This window comes from Vicia villosa, linkage group LG5 (assembly GCF_029867415.1).
Source record: "Vicia villosa cultivar HV-30 ecotype Madison, WI linkage group LG5, Vvil1.0, whole genome shotgun sequence".
In the NCBI taxonomy this organism is placed as follows: domain Eukaryota; kingdom Viridiplantae; phylum Streptophyta; class Magnoliopsida; order Fabales; family Fabaceae; genus Vicia; species Vicia villosa.
The window spans coordinates 11,577,595-11,588,870 of record NC_081184.1 but is presented as its reverse complement, the minus strand read 5'-3'; positions in this window follow the sequence as shown (position 1 = coordinate 11,588,870).

Below are 11,276 nucleotides of genomic sequence, written 5' to 3'. Positions count from 1 at the left end.
CACAAAGATTAATGGAAGAATTCATCTTCATCAAAGGAATGTCTTCGCTTGATAGAGAATTGGTCTTCAATTGATGATTGTGGCTGCACCTTCAGATTGCTCTCCTAATTTCGCTCTTCACAAAGTTATTTTTCTCTTGGAAGCTAGGGCTTTTAAAACAGAACTTTTGGGCTTTAAACGCCGAGGCCGCGGCGCGGCAACGGATGAGCGCGGCGCGATCAGAAACAGAGACTTTGGCGCGGCGCTGGCTAGAACCCCCGCGGCGCGCCCTTGTCAAACTTCATCTTTTTGCTTTGCCTTTGAGACCTCCAGCTTCCTTTCCTCTTCATGTTTTCCTAAAGCTCCAGTTCAGCTCTAAACCTGCATCAAGAGTACCCACAAGTGATTCGATTTGCTTTACACATGAACTAAACCTTTTCAGTTCAATTCTCACTAAAAACCTATGGATCTATCACAATTTGCATTAGTTTAGAGAAGAAATCACTTATATTAACACATGAATTTACCATTAATTTACTCCTAACAAAAAGACACCCAACCAAAAACATTTCAAGATATCTAATAAAGGCTCAGACCTAAACAAAGTAAGGAAGTGATGCGAAGCCTTGTAGTGGGTTCTCGTCCATCATGGAATTATACCTAAAAGACACAAACCAATTTTCTCTCTTCTCTCTCTTGCCTCCGAGGCATTCTTTCTCTTACCTTCAGGGCATTCTTTCTCCTAATCGGACACGTTATTTCCGCTCCATTCCCAGCTTAAGACTCCAGAGGGAGTGCGAATGTAACTGTTCAACTAAAAAACACAAAAACAAACAAAAACTAAAGAGCCGAACTACGGCGCTCTGATTCCTGAAAAGGATACGTAGGCATTAGGTCGCGGGGCCTAAGCGAGCACAACTATTTATAAACCTTATTTTCCCCGTGTTTCTTTTCTTTCATTTGCATGCATTCCCTTAGTAATTAAGCTTTAGATTTATACACCCTTTAGATAGCAACAAACATAGGTGGATACCATCGAGTACGATGGGCGTGAGGGGTGCTAGTACCTTCCCCTCGCGTAACCGACTCCCGTACCCTATCTCTGGTCGCAAGACCTTCTCTTATCCTTATTCTAGGTTTTCTGATATTCCTTTCCCTTATGGGATAAATATATTGGTGGCGACTCTGTTCACATTTTCGCGAGCGTGCGACAGGTAGTACTTATATAATGTACGTTGACCTTTTGGGATATGCCCCAGGGGTACTCAATTTTGTGAAAAGGAGAGAACACACCACCATAATCCATCACAAGAGCGCCCACCGCCGTCTGTCTGGCCAGTTTGGTTCGATCGGGCCATACTTGGGATTAGGTTATCCATTATTTTTTGGTACCTGAAATGAAAAATTTAATTAAAATTAATTTTTAAATGTGTTATTCTTAAATGTTGCATTAATTGTGTTTGACAAAGTCTTTCTATATTTTCCTTACTTACCAAGTCTTTCCATGTTTTTCTTGCTGACCAAGCATTCCTATGTTTTCTTTGCTGGCCAATCCACCTCCAATGGTTATTTGAAATAATTGATCACTTCCACTATGTCCCACTTTTTTTAATCTCTTTTCCAGGTTGATAATTCATCTATAAATAGAGGTTTTTGTAACTCATTTTCTCTACTCCAGATTTATGCATTAACCGAATTTTCACCTTCCTTTCGTCTCTATGGTGGTGCTGTCGGGATAGTCAGGAAAACGGTGAGTTTGGTCGGGTCAACCCCACACTTATCTCATTGCTTGTCCTCAAGTGATGTATCGAGTCAAAACAAAAGGTCACCGACAAGATTCTTTTCTCCACAACACAACCAGGTTTTTCGCAAGGTTCCTACACTTAGCAATCAAGTGTAAGGTTCCCTTCTTCCGACTATCCATGGCATTCCCACCTTCGAGCACGTCTATCACCTGCAAGCTTTTCACATTCTCACAAAATCTCTCCGGGTTAAGGTGTTTACACTCATAGTATCAAGGCATGCATATTACTTTTAACTTTGAATAAATTCTCAAATCACTACACACAAGGATCACACACACTTTATGAGGTCTTCGGGTTGTAACGTGGCTTAGGTTTGGTGGGTTAACAAGGAATGGGATAACGATTGGTTTTAAGTGCTCGGCATCTCATAGGGTTCACTTCTTCACTCATTTTGATCTGTATCTTAAGAATGGGGTTTAAACCTTCTTTAGCTAAAAATGGACAAGGGTACATGCATTATTCTTTTTCTCTTCTCTTTTTTTTTCTTTTTGTTTTCATAAGATCTATATTCAAAAATTTTTTTCTTTTCTTGTACTCTTTTCTTGTTCCACTCTTCAATGGTTTACAACCCCACACTTAGATCTTTTTATGTCTTTCGAGTGATCTATTATGAATGCCGAGCAATGATACAAACAATGAGAAGGCAAGTGGTGGAAAAATAACACGATGAACAAAAATAAAAATTACGGCTCAAAGGGGGTTAACAATGGATAACATGCAAACGGGATGGTTAAAAAGGCTCGGGGTTAAAAAAAAAAAAAAACTTGCCTCAGTGTGCGCTTTCATAGTGTGCTTGTGTTATGAGAAAATACGCAAAATCAAAGTGAATAGTGCCATACCTGAACTTGACTCTCATATGGATGTTATGCATTTGGCTCTGATGTCTCACCGGGTCGGTTAAGCTTGCATGCTTCAACGTACTCTAAGTGTTTTGCCATTTCCTTTCATCAAAAGTTCACCATACTCTCTCTTGGTTCAGTGTGCTTCCTTGCGTCCTACCTTCTTTTCTTGGTTGTGTCAACTTCTGTGGTGCCTGTAGAGATTAAGTGTGAGTTGTGTTGTTCAACCACTTTCTATTCGTTTGCACCTTTTCCGACTTGTATCGAACCTGGTAACACCATGGCAGCATTGAAACTCGAAATAAACACACTAACAGAAAGACAAAAGAAAATGGTTCAAATTAAACAAACTAAACTATGAATTCAAAACGGAAAGCAGAGCAATAAAGCAAATAAAATAAGAACCTCCCCCCACACTTGAACTAAACATTGTCCTCAATGTTTTAGAACCAGCCTTGGAGAGGTTGCTTACAGAGGTATTGCATTCTAACGATCACTTCCTAGCTTCCACTAGAGATGCTCTCTTTTATTTCCTGAAAATAAAACAAACAAACAGAAAAATTAATTATTAAAACCGTGGGTTGCCTCCCACGAAGCGCTTCGTTTAACGTCGCATGGCTCGACGGTCCATTACCCTTTATTATGGAGGGTATTTCCTTTTCCAAACCTTGTTGCCTGCCACTTCCGCAACCGCGAACTCATGAAGATGAAAAGCCTGGATAACTTTTCTCTTCAATTTGCTTCCCACATTTTTCTCTACTTCTTTAGCTTTCTTAGGACCTTTGACAGCTACATAAGTTGGTTCCATCATAGAGGCTATGCTAGAAACTTTTTCTTGGAGATTTTTAAGATTTTTGTCTTCTTGTTCACCTTCCGTCATACCAGTTGAGGTTTTCTCATTCACATCTGACCTATGTTTCCTGACTCCTAACATCTTCAAGGTTACTTCTTCATCAAATGATTTCAGCGTTAGCGTCCCTTTTTCAATGTCAAAATTACAGCGGCCTGTTGACAAAAAGGGTCTCCCAAGAAGGATAGGAGTTTCTTCATCTTCCGGAATGTCCATGATGTGGAAGTCAACAGGGAAAACAAACTTATCAACTTCCACTAGTACATCTTCAGCTACCCCATAGGATTTCTTGACGGTGTGATCGGCGAACCTTAACTGTGTCTTACTTTCACTAATCTTATCTAATTCAAGCTTTTTGAAAATGGATAAAGGCATTAAACTCACACTAGAACCAGAATCGAGGAGTACCTTTTTAAATGCTATATTCTTGATAGTGCATGGTATCGCCACCGCCCCAGGGTCTTTCCTCTTAATTGGGATCTTTCTTGCTGAAGAGACTATTCCACACTTCTCGATTACAATTTTTGGTTCTCCTCCTAGTGATCTCTTTTTCGCCAACACCTCCTTCATAAATTTCTTATACAAAGGCATGTGTTCAAGTGCTTCAAAAAAAAGTAGATTCACCTCTAACCTTTTGAACAATTTGGTGAACTTCTTAAAGTCTTTCTCTTTTGAATTCTTCTTTGTTACTCTTGAAGGGAAGGGTAGTTTAATTACCGGTTCAGCATCTTTTTTAATTTTTTCTTCAGCTGGTTTAACCGGTGGTATCACCACTTCTGGCTCTCTTGGGTTCTCTCTTATTTCCAAATCTACCTCTATCACCATAGGGTCATCTATCTCTTCTTTTTCTTTTTCCGATTCTAACACCTTTTTACTCCTTGTTGAAACAGCATTGATCTTCTCTAGATTTTTCTGATCTTTCACAGTTTCGTTCGGAAAGTTTCCTTGTGCCTGTAGAGTGAGATGTTGTGCTATTTGACCCATTTGAACTTCAAGATTTTTAATTGAAGCCGTGGTGTTCCTGAGGTTGGCTCTTGTCTCTTCTTGAAACTGAGAGTTTTGGGTTGCCACTTTTTCAAGAGCGATCTCCCAATCTTCTTTCTTTGGTACCTGTTGTTGAAATTGTTGAGGATGATGTTGGAATTGTTGTTGATATGGCTGGTATGGTTGTTGTTGCGGACAATATTGTTGCCCCTGTGGTTGATATTGTTGAGTCTGAGGTTGATGTGGTTGTTGGCCTTGAACCGGCTTCTGGACGTTTCCTTGCTGGTCTTTCCATGAGAAGTTCGGATGATCTTTCCACCCCGGATTATATGTGTTGGCATAAGGATTATTCTGCCTCAACATATGAATTTGCTCAACCTGTTCTTGAGTTGCCACACAATGCATAGCAAAGTGCGGTCCACCACATATTTCACAAAGAACCGCTTTAACTGGTTCCACCTGTGCCACTGTCTGAGTTCCAATATTCATCTTTTTTAACCTTCTCTCTACCTCTGCAGCAATCTGATCCTCCATCTTTACAACCTGTTCTGGCAACTTCAAATCAATTTTGCCCTCCGGTTGGCTCATGGTACGATCATACAACTCAAGATGCTCATTAGCAGCAATTGCCTCTATGATTCTTTTCATAACTGTGGCTGTGGCAAAATTTGTTGAACCACCAGCAGCGGTATCAATAAGCTGCTTTGTCTTTAGTCGCAACCCATTCACGAAATTCTGCATTTGCTCGGTAGCGTCCATGTTATGAGTAGGACATGCAGTCAAACACCTTTTGAACCTCTTGTATGCATCCCCTAATGATTCCCCCTCTTTTTGTTTGAAATTGACAATGTCGTATCTTTTTCGGATAAACACCGACGCAGGAAAATATTCATTGAGGAATGCCGTTTCCATCTCTTGCCATGTCGTGATACTTGCAGCCGGAAGTGAGTAAAACCACTCCTCTGCGTCATCAGTAAGTGTAAACGGGAACATAACAAGTCTCTTAGCCTCCTCTGAATGACCTTCGATCTTCAACGAAGTTGTCGTAGTGAGAAATCTCTGAAGATGCTTATTTGCATCCTCGTTAATTCTTCCGGAGAACGGCTTGCTCTCTAACTGGCGAATGGTGGATGGATGCAATTGAAAATGTGCCACATTCACAGGTTGATTAACAATAGTCATCCGGTTGGGGTGAGCATTTGCCCCTCCATAGTCCCCTAACAATCTTTCTGCAGGAGGTTGATTTCCAGCCATGTTAACTGGTTCCTGAACTACCTCCCTGTCAAAGTCAGAGTCGCTGTGCTCCGAATGCACAGACACTTCGTCGTCGCTTTCCTGATGTGGAACACTAAGACTTGCACTTGGTGCTGCCAGTCTTTCAAGTCTTGCCTTGCGGCGTCTCTCGTGCAGAGCTCTTTCTGGTTCTGTGTCAAAGGAAAATTTAGCTGAGGTCTGACCTCGCATAAACAGTTAGACAACAGTTAGAACAGATACAAGACTGCAACGAAATTAATATTAACAGATAAAAATAAAATTTTGGTTGCAGAGCAACAAAATTTCAATTGATTTAAAGTTCGGCTTATAGTTTGGCAGTCCCCGGCAACGGCGCCAAAAACTTGATCGTGAAATTATAGCAAGTGTACTATTTCCTCGATGTAGTAGTAAAGAAGGGTAAATACCCAGTATCGAACTCGCGGACTGCGTGTAAACTACAAGTTTCACGATGATTCAATTGAACAAAAATATCATGGGGGTTGTTTTGGTTTGTTTGATTAATTAGAATTACTAGAAATAAATAAAACACTAAATAAAAGATAGCTTGGTGCAAATATGAGCAGATATGCTAAGGTAGATGTATGAATCCTATGTAACTCCTTGAAACCACCGTGTTCATGAGATGATTTAATTATAACTGTGTATCAATTCTATAAATAGTTCTCCCTAATTCCTTAGTGAAGAACCCCTTAACACTAATTAGACAATCTCAATTCCTCAATAACTGAATTTAGTATTAGGTCTTTTATGCATTAGAGTCTAGAATGAATGATCACTAAAGTGCAATCCTTATTCCTAAGCGATTTGCCGGAAGTGTTTTGATTCACAAGCATTAGGGAGGTTTGTCACGCCAAACCCTAACCGTAGAACGATAAGATACTTTCCAATATAATAAAGCATTAAGAACAATGAATCAAAAACTCAATTTATAATTAAACATCAAATTCATCAACAACGGTTGTGACAATTCATCACATAAAAAGATTCAGGGACATCACCCCTAGCATAGTGTTGTTTAGCTACTCATAATGATAAAGAAAACAACAAGAGTAATTGAAGTCATTACAAGAAATTAGTGGTTGATATGATCTCCAATCGCCAGTGCTCTTGAAGATCTTCTTCCAAAACCCTTGACTCTTCTTTCTCTGTAATTCTCTATGCTCAATGATCCAAGATGCCTCTCTTCTATTCCTGTTAGGTTTTAGTAGTGTTGCTTCACTCACTCAGTATCCGGAATGACCGAAATACCCTTAATGAGGCCCAAGGTTTCCAAAATATCAAAATTAGAACATCTGCCCGCGCTCAACAACACGGGCCGTGTGCAGGAACACGGGTGCCCGTGTTGTCCATCTGGCCCTCACCTCAAAATTCACTTTCTGGGCACTTTTCCACACGGGCCGTGTGCAGGAACACGGGTGCCCGTGTAAAACCTCTGTTTTGCTCTCCAGAATCCACTTTCCAGGCAGCTTTTGACACGGCCGTGTGGGTGCACACGGGTGCCCGTGTTGGCCTCTTCTTTAGCTCTTTCAGCTCCTTTTTCTCGCCTCGGAGCGCCATCTTTCTCGGGATTAACCTGGCCAACAACATACTAACAACCAACGCATAAAATGGCATTTTTATGAAGCTTAAACACACTAATAATGTAAAAGCTCAAACAACCGAAAAACTAAGGAACTTATATAAAAACTTAAAACAATGCCACTTTGTATTACCAAGATTACAACTTTTGATCGGAAAAAGGTGTGGAAACTTACTAGAAATGGTGACCGATCAGCGGGTGTGTGGTATATTCTAGGCGGTTCTTGGGTATCAAATATTTAGATACTATAAATTACGAAAAGATACTCTAAGATTATATAAATTAATATAAAAGGATATTATAAGATTTTTATAATATTTTTTTATTCTAAAAATTAATGGATTGTGTTTTGGTTGTGTTAAGGATCCGTTGAATTTCAATAATTATAAAGATGTATCTCTATCATTTTGGTCTTAAAAATCTATAGAATATGGTCTGAAATATAGAGGGAGGAAATTGCAATCCTAGGAAAACTTAGAGAGACATCAGTATAAATTTCTATGATTATGTTTTGTGAGTTTGAGAAATTTTGAAAGTATCTAAGAGGATTGTGAATTTTTTTTAACTGTTAATACCTATACGAGCAAATTTGGGGTATGACAATTGGTAGTGAATGTATTTTTGCAACGTGAAGGTATAAACTTTAAGGAAGTTTTTGCACATGTGGCTAGGCTTGAGACCATCCGATTAGTTTTTGTTATTGTTTACAACAACGATTGGGGGATTTATCAAATGGATGTCAAATGTATGTTTTTGAACGGTCTACTCGATGGAGAGGTTTATACAGAGAAGCCCCCCAGATTTGTAGTGAAGAATCAAGAGATGATGTACTACAAATGGCCTAAAACATTATAGGGTTAATAGTAGTTTACCCCTTGTAATATGAGCGTGTTTCAGTTTACCCTGTTAGAACAAGATTTGTTCTGATCAATATTCTTAGTTTTGATGATAACAAGGATATGAATTTTGTGTGAGATAATGTGGTACTCTAATACATTGCAATTTCCATTTCAGGAAATATATAAAGAGTATGCACAAATCAGCGCTCAGAAGCTTTGTCTCAGAAGGTTCAGCATGCAACATCAGAACATGGTCTGGCAAGACATCAGAAGATGGTCAAGGCAGAATCAGAACATGGGTCTATGAAAGCATCAGAAGAACTTGAGATCAGAAGCAGTAGCACTGAAGTTCTGATGGTATCACGCTCAGAAGCACTTCAAGGTCAGAAGACAAGAAGATGCTATGCACCAAGCTGTTTGACTCTGATGATATTCAAATATTATATTCACAAACATCATATCAGAAGAAAGTACAAGTGGCAGGCTACGCTGACTGACAAAAGGAACGTTGGAAGCTATTAAAGGCAACGTCAGTAGACACAGCGTGAACAAGGCTCGAGGTAGTTGACAAAAGCGTGAAACATTAAATGCAATGCTGTACGGAACACGCAAAGCATTAAATGCTCTCAACGGTCATCTTCTCAAACGCCTATAAATATGAAGTTCTGATGAGAAGCAAGGTTAACAACTCTGAACCAAATTCTGTGAATATTAACTTGCTGAAACGCTGTTCAATTAAAAGCTCAGAAACTTCATCTTCATCAAAGCTCACTACATTGCTGCTGTAATATATTAGTGAGATTAAGCTTAAACGTTAAGAGAAATATCATTGTTGTGATTATAGCTTTTCAGAAGCATTTGTAATACTTTTAGAATTGATTACATTAATTTGTAAGTAACTAGAGTGATCAAGTGTTGATCAGGATACTCTAGGAAGTCTTAGCTTGTGTCTAAGCAGTTGTATTTAGAGTGATCACGTGGTGGTCAGGATACTCTAAGAAAGTCTTAGCTTGTGTCTAAGCATTTGTTCCTGGAGTGATCAGGTTGTGATCAGGATACTCTAGAAGACTTAGTCGCGGACTAAGTGGAAAACCATTGTAATTTGTTGCGATTAGTGGATTAAATCCTCAGGTGAGGTAAATCACTCCGTGGGGGTGGACTGGAGTAGTTTAGTTAACAACGAACCAGGATAAAAATAACTGTGCATATTGTTTTTATCGTTCAAGTTTTTAGACTACACTTATTCAAACCCCCCCTTTCTAAGTGTTTTTCTATCCTTCATACCCCCCACCGTTGCCAAAGGCAGGTTTTGGCAACGGTTTTTTTTAAAAAACCGTTGCCAAAAGGTAGGGAGGGGGGAAAAGCAAAATTCGCTAACATTACAGGGGGATGAATACTATTAACCCAACATTATATGGTCTGAAACAAGGTCCAAGGGCTTGGAACAAACACATTGATGGCTTTCTTAATGATATTGGTTTCAAACGTGTGCCCGAACATGGTGCTTATGTGAGATCGGATACAAATGATGGTGTGATCGTTTTTTGCCTATATGTAAATGATCTTTTGATTATCGGCAGCTGTGAGAAGACTATATCAAGGTTCAAGAGTGAACTCATGAATGAGTTTGAGATGACGGACCTTGGGATCATGACATATTTCCTTGGCATAAAGTTTCAAAGGTAAGAAATAGGATTGCTCATGCACCAAAGAAGGTATGCACTTGAAGTCTTAAAGAGGTGTGAAATGGAGCATTACAATGCGGCCATTACATCGTGTGAAGTAATGCTACAAGTGTCTAAGAGTGAAGATGAGCAAGATGTGGATCCAACTTAATATCGGATATTGATTGGATTGTTGAAAGTATTTGCGGGTAAATATTTTCGGTATATATCGTATCCACAGAGATTGGTTTAATATTACTGCCGTTCTATAGTTGTTTATTTTGAGTTAGAAAAATAGTTGAGTTTATTTGTTTATTCTCAACTTGCATCTAACAGAATAATAATTGACTGATAAAAAGCTTAAAGATGGTTAACAAAGGTAAACGAATATGTTGAGTTCTAGGGTTCATCAACCCATTCCTATACAATTTATTAATTAATCCTTATTCGAACAATCATTTGAATTATTATCTTCACTTATCCTCAAATATGATTCCATGTCTGCAAATCAAATTAGATAAACTTTTACCGGTATGAGATTCGATCTCTCCAAATATCAATATCGATAATAGTAATTAAGAACGATAATTATGAAAACCCAATCACAATTCCATCTCTGCAAATTGGGATTGAATCAATATAGTAACCTAGGGCAAAAGTTAGAATCCTTTCTTTCGATCAAAGACTCCACAATGATTTAAGATAAAAACAAGGTTTCTTATTGATAATAAATTCAAACAATTGTTCATAAGAATTAATCAACGGTATTGTATATTCATAAGTTAACTACTACCTTAAACTCAACAAGAATGATTTAGCTCTCCATAGACATGAAGAACAAACAAGTTTTCATGGATGGATTCATCTTCATCAAGGGAATGTCTTCAATTGATGTTAAATTCTCCGTCGGATGTTGTTTGTTGCTCTGGATTAGGATTGCTCTCTGAATTTCGCTCACAAAAGTCTCTTCTCTAAAAGTTATCAAAAGTTCTGGTTTATGAGGATTAGGGCTTGTATTTATAGCCTTTTTCTTTATAACGTCATCACCGCGGCGCGAACCCAAAACAGAGGGTTTCGCGCGCCTCGCCTCTGCTTTGGCGCGGCTCGCCACTTGCTTTAAATCAATTCTTTGTGATTCTACTTCTTCAGAGCTTCTACGCTTGCGTGTTCCTTCGTCTTTGCTTCTTAACTTCAATATCTGCACAAATAACACCCAAAGTGACGCAAGTTGTTCTACAATTAACATCGAACCTCGAAAGTTCAATTCTAACTATAAAATCCGTAAAATTCACAAGATCTATTCACTTTTAGCTCAAAAAGTAGTTAATTTAACACATGAAATTACCATTAATTTACTCCTAACATGGATCATTGCGGTATTTGTACAATACTCGATCGGAGTTCGTGTTTAGTGTCAACATTGCTAGTAGGTTCATGTAGAGACCAAAGTTGTCTCACTTGA